This window comes from Triticum aestivum, chromosome 3B (genome assembly GCF_018294505.1).
Source record: "Triticum aestivum cultivar Chinese Spring chromosome 3B, IWGSC CS RefSeq v2.1, whole genome shotgun sequence".
Classification (NCBI taxonomy): Eukaryota; Viridiplantae; Streptophyta; class Magnoliopsida; order Poales; family Poaceae; genus Triticum; species Triticum aestivum.
In genome coordinates this window covers 784,549,158-784,562,184 of record NC_057801.1, presented here as the reverse complement: position 1 = coordinate 784,562,184, position 13,027 = coordinate 784,549,158, and positions in this window count along the sequence as shown.

The following is a 13,027-nucleotide window of genomic DNA, read 5'->3' as shown; positions in this document are numbered from 1 at the left end:
ATTCATTTGTTTGGATCAAAGTCTCTTAGCGCAAGACCTTTTTTAAACGCTATAGCGTGCTATAGCGGAGCTATAGCGGGCTATTTAAAACAGTGCTCATCACGCAGATGCAGGAAACTTTCTCTTGAAGAAGACGAGGCGGAGTAGGTGATAAGGAAATCCTCATTCCCTAGATGGTTCGCTCATGCGACCAAGGCACACATTTCCTCTTGTCTTGGCCGCAACAATGATCATTGCTCTGGGCAGCACTACCGTTCAAAGATTCGAGAGGCTCGCGGATGGTGCTGGTGAATTTATGAGATATGTGCAGCTCGGCGGGAAACCACGACAACACCTATTCTTTAACCCTCTCATTGGGCATATCTTTGCAGGGAAATCACTGGTGTACCATGTGTTGCACCGAGGAGGCCAATTCCATTTATTCGGTATATCACTACTAGGAAAAGGCATGCTAGTGGCGCACCGAATTTGCCTTCTAATGACGCACTACTGGTGCGCCACTGGCATCACGCCATTAGAATTAAATTCTAATGGCGCACTACTGGTGCGCCATTAGTATCTGGTGTTCTAATGGCGCACCGCGTAGTGCGCCATTAGTATAGCCTGCAGTGCGCCATTAGAATGCCTCCCAGGGGCCATATGTACAAATGTGCTTTGGCATTCTAATGGCGCACCAGCAGCTAATGCGCCATTAGTGTGATGATCACAGTGCGCCATTAGTGTCTTGTGTGGTGCGCCATTAGTATGAATATTAGGTTTTATTTTTTTTTGCTTTTCTGATTTTTGCACAGGTTACAAAATATATTATTGCATAGAATATAGACAGCAGCACACAGCAACATCAGATTCATCAAATACAATAGAAGATTAGTCTCCGAATACAATTCATCATATTAGTCTCCGGATTCAAAAGACCGGACAAAGATAAAACATTACAAGTCTCAAGACCGCGAGTATCGAGGTTGCCTTCACATTACAAGTCCATATCGATCATCTAAACTACCATCACATAGAAGAGAGCTGTGGTCATCACGATGAGCATCATCGCGATCAAACTGGTCTTCATCCGGTTCCTCCAACGCTCCCTCCTCTCTCCCGCTAGATAGCGGGCGTATCTAGATTCGGCCTCCGCCCTAGTGGTGTACCCTTTGTAACTGTTACCGCTGAAACGGTGAACCTGTCTCCGACACTCCTCCCAGTCATCGTAGACTCCGGGAACCTTACCCTTGTACACGACATACGACGGCATCTCTATGCACAAGCCAAACAATAGACAATACATAAGCAATGTGTAAGTATGCAACAAAAGGATCGGAAGAGAAAAGCAAGACATTAATAGCACGATTCATGGTCCTACTAATAAATAGCATCGATTACATCTAAGTTGAACAACCGTCCAAACCAAAGAGACATCCGAATTCATTAAAGTTTAATTACAACATGAGCCAATCAATGTTTCAGAACTACACATCACTACTTTCGACTCAACTCATCGGACAGGAGCGTGGGTGAAGCCGCCGTCTGTCGTGATGGTCATGAAATCACGGTCGTTGTCACCCTGCATTTGTAGCGTTTCATCTATCTCACTGTTGGACGGTTGATATCTGAGGAAGAACTGCCCCGCGGTATGAAGGACATCTTGATGGATGATGTCCGCAAACTCCGACTGGATGCGAAAGAATTCTTGTCTGAGGTCCGCGTCCTGGACTGCCGACAAGCTCGCGGCCCAATCTTTGAGATTATCTGGTAGCAGAAGGTGATGATGGTCCCTTACGATCGCCCGCATGTGATGGAGGGCGTAGTAGGCATCCTTCTGACCGCCAGGCGGCTACTTGACGCAGCAGAACTTCGTATTGTGTGAGAAGATGTGCTTGCCGTACTTACGAACTGGCCTGGTGAAGGTGCCTCCAGATTGGGCGTAGCCGGGGAGAACATCATCAAGAACTTTCTTCACATTTGTGTAGTCTATCATGGAGTTACGGTTCGGGTCGAAATACGTGGCCATGGAATATTTCGGGCTTAAGAGGATGAGTGTGCAATGTGTGTCACTGCACAGAACACGGAATGTTAGAAAAAAAAGAACGATCAAAATCTAAGAAATCATATGTTACGGGGCGGTTAAGGGATGACTTACTCGGGAAAGTAAGGCACAAGGAAGTTATCCTTATCTGCGTTTGCCAGAATGACGCCTTCGAGGTGTGAACTCGCAATTTGGCGGTCCCCAGCGCTGCTCAAGTGCTTGGCACGCATGTAGAAGGGGTCGACTATCACGATGTCCGGGGTATTGTCTCTAATGATCCGCATCTGCATGCTCAGCAAAAACAGCCGAACGAAGGTGTAGTGCAACGGATGAAGGTTAAACATAGCAAAGATGTCATCAAACCGCAGGACGATCATACCCCCGATGTCGCCATCCACAAAGCCCTTGCTCTCTGGCACCTTGGCCACGAAAACCGGGTATGCCACATCCTTCTCTCTGAGACGCCGCTTCTCCAAATTCAGAACACTGTCGTGCAGACTCCGCATAGCACCGGTTGCAGCATTCAGCATATTTGGCGGTAGCATCGCCCTACCTGCCACATGCACCCTCCTCGAGATATCCTTAGGTGAAGGTGGCCCGTCCTGAGCACGGATCGAACTCGGTGCCGGCTGGCTCGCACCGGCGCCCTTGTTAGTCTTTCGTTTCCGGCCCTTCTTCTTGATCTCCTGTAATGGGACCGAGTTCTGCTCACAGACCGCCTTCTTCAGCGTGTTGGGGCTGATAATATTTCGCGCCTCAGCTATCTGAGGCTCGGTGAAGGCGGGAGCTGGAGGCGTGTCCTGAGAACTGAACGCCAGACGATGCTTGTTGCAATTGGATTTCTCCGCCGTACCAGCTAGATCGCGGTGGTCTTGGTTGGGTTCTTGAGAAAGAGGCCCGCAGAACTCGTCAGCATACCCATGTTCGGCAAAGTACTTATCAACTTTAGTAAATGTACCGTCGTCGTTGTCGTCGCCGTCCGGATCTTGTGCCATAGGGCTGTCCGGATCCTGTGCCATAGGGATGTCCGGCAGGTCCGGTAGCGTTGCGGCGTTCTTGCCATGGCTTGGCGCCGGCACGACTGGCGGTCTTGTCTGTCGGGTGGTGTCCCCCGCCCCCAAACGAATCTGGCTCTTCGGCCATAGCAGGGGCCAGTTTACGCAGGTGCCGAGGGTCATCTCATCTTCTTCGTCGGCCCCAGCGGGTCGAATCGGAGGTAATAGCTCGTCGCAGCCTGGCAGCACCCGGACCACTTCAACCCTATACATTGTGGTTGGCATCCGATTACCGTGGAACATGGGGTTGCCCGGTTGAACGATTCTGCCCTTGGCGACATCGACCAACTCGACGCCCACAAAGTGCAGAAGAGTGCAAGGAACGTCGACGGTGCCCTGGAAAAACATGTATAGGGCGTCAGGGATGCCCAGTCAAAGGCAAGGAGATGAAGTCATCGGCCGAGAGGCTTAGTTACCGTGATGCCGTCGAGCTCGGCTAATGTCGAGGCACCGCCAACGGCGGGCGTGCAACTGACGGAGGGGGCGCTTGCTGGCGAGGTGCCGGTCGGCATACACCCGGGTGCATTAAGCTCCAATGCCCGTGCCGTTGTCGGAGACACGAATACCGCCTCCGCCGGAGACACCAATGGCGCCGCCGCCGGAGACACCAATGGCGCCGCCGCCGGAGACACCAATGGTGCCGCCGCCGCGATGTGCGAGTTGCTGGCCGTGAAGCTGGGAACCGGGGGAGGCCCCTTTTGGCCGCCCGCAATCCACGTCGTCAGCCCATGAATCAACGTAGGCACCTTGGCATTGAGCGTCGTTCCAAGTTGTTGTTGCACTTGCTCATGGACAAGCTCCGGAATCCGCGCCACTTGTGCCTTGAGTTCTTCAACCTCGCGCATCTGGCTTTCCGAGCTGGTCTTTTTCTCCTTCCGCACACCAGCGGTATAGTATGACCCCCATTTTGTGGACAAGCCTTTGCCGGCCACACGACCAGCTAACGTCGGCTTATCGAGCTTATCCTTCTTTTTCATTACGTTCAACGCCCTATTTAAAGGGGTGTCGAAAGGGGAGCTCTTAGACGACCCCGCGCTACTGCTTTCATTGTCCTGCGAAAGGAACATGAACCATTTAGAAATATTGGGGATTAATTAGAGTGCAACCATATGGAGCTAATTACGCGGGGGTGTATTCCTTACCAGAACAAGCTCAAGCGCCCTGGTCTTCGGATCCGTGGTAAGCTCCTTTGTTATCGGGTCCTCCTTGTACCCTGCCCTGACATAGTTCCTGGTCTGCTTGTCACCGCTGTATTTCTCGAAGCGGGGCGGTAGGCCTTGCTCGGCACGCTCCGCGTCCTCCTTGTCCCATATAGGCTCCGCCACTCTATAACCGCCGGGACCGAGTTTGTGTTCCCCTAAGTTCAACTCCCGCATTTCTTTCCCCCACTGACTTGATTCGGAGGTTGCGGGGCTCTGGCACTTGATCTTGAACTCCTTGTACTCATCTTCGCTCATCAAAGGATATTTCGCCTTGATCTTGTCATAACTATCACCTTTATCAATCATTCTCTTCACCGCGCTTCTCCAAGTAGACAGGGCCATGCTCATCTTCGTGAGGGCGGCATTGTTCACTTTATTCCCTGAGAGGCGTGTGTTTTCAAATTCGGCGGGGAACTTGTATCGTTCGTGCAGCTTCGTGAAGAGGAGGTTGCACAAATTCCCTCGGTCCTTATGCCTAAGGTTCTCGGTGTTGATCGAGACGGTGCTCCGGAGAATGCACCCGAGCTGAACCGAGTACCCCTTGACTATATGTTTGGGCTCCGTTGGATTCCCGTCGGAGTCCACTTGAGTGAATTCCTCCTTGACGGTGCGGAGCGCATTCGGGCGCCGGTCCTTCCTTTGCTTCTTCGGTTGGCTGCCATCTGTGTGTGCGCCGCCACCATCTGTGTGTGCGCCGCCATCATCAGTGGTGGCATCCTCGGCGGCACCATCAGTGGTGTCATCCTCGACGCCACTAGGGGTTGTGTAATCAGGATCGGTGTCTTCCGCGGCGTCATCATAGCGGTGAGGTTGTTCCTCCATCTCTTGGGACAGCTCCCAGAATTGCTTGCCGCCCGAACCACCAGCCTCATCGTTGTGGGCCATGTTTCTCTCTAAATAGGAAAAAAGTTTGGTCAAAAAGATGGTTATTGTCAAGGAACAAGATCATGGTCTCATGATTTAGGGTTTGTCGACACCGAGGCACCCTAAAAGCCTAAGCTTTCATCATTTAGGTTCTCATCGACACCGAGGCATCCGGGGCAACCAAGTTAAGTTTTCATCATTTAGGGTTTATCGATGCCGAGGCACCCTAGGTTGGGCCTAATCTTGGCTCTATTGCCACCTATGTTGGGTTTATCATCTAGGGTTTATCGATGCTAAGGATAATTCTAAGTTGGGCCTAATCACTTGGCTCTATTGCCACCTATGATTTAATGCAGCAAGAATGGCAGGGTAGTTGATCCTACTTAACTAAGTACTAAGATAGCCCGGCCCATGCATTAGTCGCAAGTACCCCATATGTCCTATTTTTAGCAAAGTCATGCTAAAATTCACGGAAAATTTCAGCATGACCTTTGCTGAAAATAGGACATATGGAGTACCCGAATTTGCCGGAACGGAAGTTAATCGACATTCCGGCAAACTCAAGGGCCTCTCGGGGTACCTGCAAATTCATCACGACACGATGGTCGGAGACAAAACCCAGCCACAGACCATATGGTCCTCTGCTTTCATATGGACAAAAATCAGCTCAACTTATGTGAGCTTCCATTCCAGATATAATATGTCTCCCAACAAAAAATCATCAATAGTTTAGAAAGTCTGTACAAACACAGAAAGAATGACAAATGTATTTTTACAGATCATGGCTCAGAGTCATAAACATCTATGGACCAAATATAGTAATGGATACAGCAGATTAGTCTTATGATTTTACTTGTTCGGTATAAAATAGCTTATGCTTTCCTTACAGTACATGTCCACATTTGATATGTCCTTTTTGTCCGTCCTGCTTTTTGAATCAACCGTATCGAGCAATACTATGGAATTAGTCAAATAATTGTGCATGTTTTGACAATAGGATGAATGCAAAAGAAAATCAAATGGTTGTGGCAATCTGTCCATCATCATGATTGTTGACAGTCGCCACATCCACTGTTGGACTTCGATCTAGCACAAAGGGGGTGTATAAGAGCAGATATGGATGGTGTGGTCTGGCACAGATAGCAGTATAATCATCTTAATCTTGCAGTGTAATTTTTAATCCGTGGCAGCAAACGGGCATTGTGCTAGTCTAATAAGAATACACATTGTTGAACTTCATTGCTGGAATTAATGGTTTACTATGGGGATGTGCCTTAGGAGCATCGCTTATCAAGTGAAAACATAAGACACAAACTTGTAGCTGTATGTGTTTTGCCAAGAAAGGGTGCAACAAGAAATATTTTCCTAGTACTGGTTTATCTCACCTACTAGTAAAGGGACATTTCTCCTCAAATCGAAAGTTAATACATCGTTGTTTCTTACTAGGGGAAGATGGACCTGGATGGTCAAGCACGTGGAAGATGGCTTTGTGGGCGCGCCTTCTTAACAACGAAAATGCATACAGAATGATCCTAAAGTTAATCACATTGGTTCCACCTGGTGAAAAAGTTGGGTTTGAAGGAGGACTGTACACCAATCTGTGGACAGCACACATAAGAACAGTAGCAGTAGTACTACTACTAGCAGTAGTACTACCAAAAGAAAGGAAAGAACAGCAGCAGTAGTACTACTACTAGCTAGCTAGCTAGCTGGTACTGATCTAGCTTCTGCATGCATTTCTCTGAATTTTGTTATACTTAAACACTACAAGGAATTATACTTTTTCATAGCTATTAGTCTTTGGACTAAGGGGCACTAGCACACTAGTAAGTGATAGGCAACCATCCTACATGGAAATGTGAAGAGTTACATGGATGAGCACCAGCTCTAAGTGAAGGCTCAATGGATTCAAGATCAACCGACTGAAGTTGCCCAAACCTGCAAGGAAAAGAGAGAATAATGATTTCGAACTGCTTCTGATGGCATACATAAGCATAAGTTCAGTCCCCCAAATCAAGTACTCCATCAGATTGGGATACTACTCTAGATTAGTGTAGCCACTATCTAACAAAAAATTTCAGAACTGAATTTCAGAGTACTCTAAATGTTGTGTGCCCTAGTATTTCTGTGTTCCCTTGCATTTCTATAACATTTAGTAGCATGACAATTTTATCATGTTGAAAAAAATTCAGTAACATGAATTTGGCTAAGCCAAGCATGATCTTGCTTGCATTGCCGCCTTTGCTACATGAAGCAATAGGGTAGGTTCAGTTTCACTGAATTTTTGAAACTATACATCATTTGCTGAATTTTTGCTCTACATCACTTGCTCTTTGTAAATTATTGCATATATCCAGTGACTGAATTTTTGAAACTATAGGTGAACCTCTTCAGGAAACGCAAAACAGTTAACTGAAACTATCTAAAATAGTTAAATCCACTTGATGCTTACCTAATGCAGGCCAACAGAATGAAATGAACTACGAATTTGTTCTCTGAAATACATGTAGGCCAACAGAGAGGATGTTCTTACAAGGGAGCAAGAAGCCTGCTGCCATGGCCCTAGGGTTTGCAGGTGAGGGGGTGGAGGAGAAGGGAGGAATCACCATGCATAGGTTGGGGAGGGAGGAAGGATGGAGAGGGAGGAAGGAGGAAGGAGGAGAGGTACCTGGGCAAGCGCGGCCGGTCGCCGGAGGGGTCAGGGTCGGGGTTGGGGTCGGGGTCGGCGGCGGCAGCATCGTCGAAGGGATGCCTCAGTTGGCCGTGGGAAGGCCGGCGACAGCGGTCGTCGTCCTGCACCCCGTGCCCGGACTGAGGAAGACGCCGGCGTTGAAGCTCTGGCAGCGGCTGGGCGTCGGGGGACGACGGCGCGGGGGCGACGGCGCGGGGGCAAAGTTAGGTCGAGTGGGGGGGGGGGATCTGGCGAGGGAGGGAGAGAGGCCAGAGGGGAATAGGTGGAGGGAAGCTTTCTAATGGCGCACCGCACGCAGGTGCGCCATAAGTACGACTGTTCTAATGGCGCACCACCCCTCGGTGCGCCATTAGAATTTTGTTTTAACCTAGCCTAGTAGCCATATCTACAGCCCAACCCTATCTACAACAGAACCCACGCACTAGCCCGACTGGTCAGCACGCAGCACACACCAGGAGGTCCTGGGTTCGATTCCCAAGATCCCCAATATTTTTTTATGCATTTTAAATGGTGTTTTTTATATTTATTTGTGTTTAAATATGTTCAAACTTGTTTAAATCATAACAGTAATATTTTTTATGCATTTTAAATGCTGTTTTTTATATTTATTTGTGTTTAAATATGTTCAAACTTGTTTAAATTATAACAGTAATATTTTTTATAAAAATAGTAAAAAAAATTAAAAAATATGTTCAAAAAGTGCGGGTGCGGGGGGCCGGGTGCTCCGGCGGTGGAGCGGGGGAGGGTTGCGATGGGTGGAGCTAGCGGGGGAGGGTGCGGGTGCGATCGAGATGGAGGGGGATCGAGATCGAGATGGAGGGGGAATCGAGATCAAGTGTCCTCATGAATTCAAAAAGTGCCCATGAAATTTAAAAATATTCATGATATCAAAAAGTGCCCATGAAATACAATCGAGAAATGAAGACTACGATTTAAATACAATCGGTCTTAGCTAGCTATCTGTTCACAATCTTCTTGCCCTTCTTTTTCGCAAACGGAGTTCTTCTGTGGAACGGACGTCCTTTAGGTAGGGTGGTCCTGCTTCTTCTTGTGGTGTGTGCTGCTACTTCATCGTCGTCGTCATGTTCGATCTTCGGGTCGCCGTACTTGTCGAAGTCTTGCTCATTGGCTACTCCATCCATTCCGATGATCTTCCTTTTGCCTCTCCTCACGACAACACGACTGGGCTTTGGCGGGTCGGTAATGAAGAAGCATTGGTCCACTTGGGAAGCCAGTACCCATGGCTCATTTTTCGCGGTGACGTTTGTGCCCGCGGTCTTGGATTTGGCTTCGGGTATAACCATGGTGGTGAAATACCGGTCTTCTTTTATGACGTTTTTGGCCCATCTGACACGGAACATCGGGACCTTCTCTCCAGCGTAGCTCAGCTCCCAGATCTCCTCGATCCTTCCGTAGTATCTGTCCTTGTCGTTACCGGTGTAGGATTCCATCGTTACCCCGGAGTTCTGATAACCATCGCTCTTCATGTCCTTGTCCTCGGTGTAGAATGTGTAGCCGTTGATATCGTACGCCTCATAGGTCATCAGGTTGTGCTCGGCGCCCTGTGACAAGGCAAATATGAGTTGTTCTTCCGCGGAAGAATCCTCATGTAAAGGGTACGACAGAAGCTTCTGCTTGAACCAACGCGTGAAACATGAGTTGTGCTCTTTGAGTATATCTCCGTCCGTCCTCTGTTGGCCTCGGTCATTGTACGTCTTCTTAATAAAGGTTTTGTGCTCTACCACCCAAGGATCGACCACGTCTATGTGTTGTAGCGCGACTAGGTTTGCTCTTTCAAAGTCGGCGAGTCGACCCTCGAAGTCGATATGTATTTCGCGGCGACCCTCATGGTGACCCCATCCAGCGAGCCTGCCGAGGTGCCTGTTGACGGGCAGACCAATGGGGTTCTCGATGCCTAGATAATTCGTGCAGTAGGAGATGCACTCTTCGGTCAGAAAGCCCCTGGCTATGCTTCCCTCTGGACGTGACATGTTGCGAACGTATCCTTTGATGACACCATTCATCCTTTCGAACGGCATCATGCTATGCAGGAACGTCGGCCCGAGTTGGATGATATCCTCCACTATATGGACCAACAGATGCACCATAACGTCGAAGAATGCGGGCGGGAAGTACATCTCAAGCTCGCATAGTATCACCACGATCTCTTCCTGTAGCCTTCTGAGTTGCCTCACGCCAATCGACTTCCGAGAGATGACGTCGAAAAAGTTGCATAGGCCAAATAGCGTTTCACGGACGTGCGCGTCCATGATCCCACGGATTGCAACTGGAAGTATCTGCGTCATCAGCACGTGACAGTCGTGAGACTTCATCCCGCTGAACTTCTGCTTCGCTGGGTCTAGGTATCTGATTATCTTCCCCGCGTAACCGTAAGGAAGTTTTACTCCTAGGAGGCAGGTGAAAAACTGCTCGATCTCCTCCTGACTTAGAGTGAAGCACGCGGGAGGGTAGTCATTTCCGGTCTTCTTGGCCTTTTTGCCTTTGCGACGACTTTCCGTGTCCTGCTTCGCCTCATCATCATCATCATCATCATCATTAGCGTGAAGCTCCTGCCTGATGCCCATTGATTTCAAGTCTGCCCTTGCTTTCGGCCCATCTTTGGTCCTCTCTGGCATGTTGAGCAGGGTACCAAGCAGACTCTCGCACACGTTCTTCGTGATATGCATGACATCAAGGCTGTGAGGCACACGGTGGATCTTCCAGTACGGCAAGTCCCAGAAAACAGACCTCGTTTTCCATACCTTCAGCAGTGGCTCTGGCGCCTTTCGCTTCTTTCCCGGTAGTGGGCAGTCTTTCCAATTTTTCAACAGCTTGTCTATTTCCTCGCCGCTCCTCGTACACGGGCGTTTTCGGGGTTCAGTTTCACCATCGAACAGATCCTTGCGTTTCCTCCACGGGTCATCGTCGCGAAGCCACCTTCGATGTCCCATGAACACGGTTTTCGAAGACCCAGGATCTCTATCTAGCTGGCGATACATTGTGTCATCCGTGCACCTTACGCATCCAGAAAATCCGTGGCTACCTGCCCCGCGAGATATCCGTAACCGAGATAGTCGTGCACCGTCGTGAGCAGTGCGGCTCTCATAGGGAAATATTCTTTCTCTGCGGCGTCCCACGTATTGGCTGGCGTTTTCCACAGCGTGTCAAGCTCCTCTTTCAGCAGCCCCAGATACAGATTGATGTCGTTCCCTGGTTGTTTCGGCCCTTCAATTAGCATACTCATGTGAATGTACTTCCTCTTCATGCACAACCAGGGGGGAAGGTTGTACATCCACACAAACACATGCCAGGTGCTATGTGTGCTTCTCTGGCTGCCAAACGGATTGACTCCATCGGTGCTCGCGCCCAGCACGATGTTCCTTGGATCGTTCCCAAATTCTGGGTATTCGAAGTTCAACGCTTGCCACTGGCTCGCATCCTTAGGGTGACTCAGCATCTTGTCTTTTTATCTATCTCCGGATCATTTGCATCATCTTCTCGCTTCTTATCCTCCCTATCCGCGTGCCAACGCAGGAGCTTTGCTACCTTAGGGTCCGCGAAATACCGCTGCAGACGAGGAGTGATCGGAAAGTACCACACCGATTTTCGAGGAGCTTTCTTCCTCTTCTTGTATCGAGTGACGCCGCACACCGGACATATGGTAGACTCCGCGTGCTCGTCCCAATAAATGATGCAATTGTTCATGCACACATGGTATTTCACGTGCAGTAAATCCAGAGGACACACGATTTTCTTCGCCTCCTCGAAACTGGTCGGGCACTTGTTCCCCTTGGGAAGACGTTCGTGCCAGAATGACATGTTCTCGTCGAAGCATGCGTCGGTCATTTTGTGTTTTACCTTCATCTCCAGAGCCATGAGCGTTACTTTCAGGCGGGTATCCTCGGGCCTGCATCCTTCATACAATGGAGTAACCGCGTCTATCTCCAGTTGATCCAGCTTGGCTTTCTCTCGGGCGGCAGCTCTTGCGTTATCCGTCCGCTTGAGAAGCAGCTCTTGAATATGAGGGTCCTGCACCCAGCCTCCATCGTCGTCTGCTCCGGCATCTTCATCTTCATGATCATTCCCTTCGTCTTGATCTTCCTCATCATCATGTACGACATCTTCTACATGATGACTGTGTACAGCATCACCGTCGTGATCATGTCCTGGAGATTCTTCGTCTTCTCGCCCGCCCTCGCCGCGGTGGTACTTGTCTTGTTGCCCTTCCTCATTTCTTGCCCGGCCCCGGCCATGGACGACTTGATAGTCATCTTCATCACCTTGCCACCGATAGCCATCCATGAAACCACGCAAGAGCAGGTGGTCCCGCACCTGCCCGGAATCCGGGTCCGCAATAAGGCTCTTCAGCTTGCATCTTCGACATGGACATCTTATCTCCGTCTCGTTTTTTTGAAGCATCTCGGCCTTCGCGGAGCTCAAAAACCTATTCACGATGCCTTCAGTCATCGTGCGGACCATGGTCGCCTGCGGGGTAGAGCAAAACGATATGTTAGAACCAAGAAAAAATTTGGCATGACCTTCCCTAAAAATAGGACCAAAAAGAATGCATAGTGCCAAAATTCTCGCCGAAACGGAAATGAATCAAAACATTCCGGCAAAATATTGGCAACTATCGCATATTTCAAATACCGGTACCTTCAAACACAAACATATATGCAACACCACAAACACATGCAACACCACAAACATACATAGATCTAGCTAGGCCACAAAAAGTGCATGTGCACGTTGTTGGAGCGAGCTAGGGAGAAAAAAAAGTAGATCTATATCATGAAGATAGCTTTCCCTTACTTACCTATCAAAAAAAGATAATTTCACCACTTAATTTTGTTGAATCTATGGTGGAAATGAGGTGAGGAGGAGGAGATGGCCGAAAGCTTGGAGAAGGAGGTGGATGGAATGAAGTGGGGAAAGTGAGTGGGTAGGTGTGGGCTGTCCAAAATATCTTGTTGGTCCCAGGTTACTAATGGCGCACCGTAGGAAAATGCGCCATTAGTAACCCTGGTTACTAATGGTGCATCAGCCTACGGTGCACCATTAGTAGTTTTGCAAAAAAGTAAAAATAATAAGTATATATACTAATGGCGCATCTCCTCTGAGTGCGCCATTACTAGTTTAAACTAGTAATGGCGCACTGTGCCACGATGCGCCATTAGTAGTTTTCCAAAAAAAA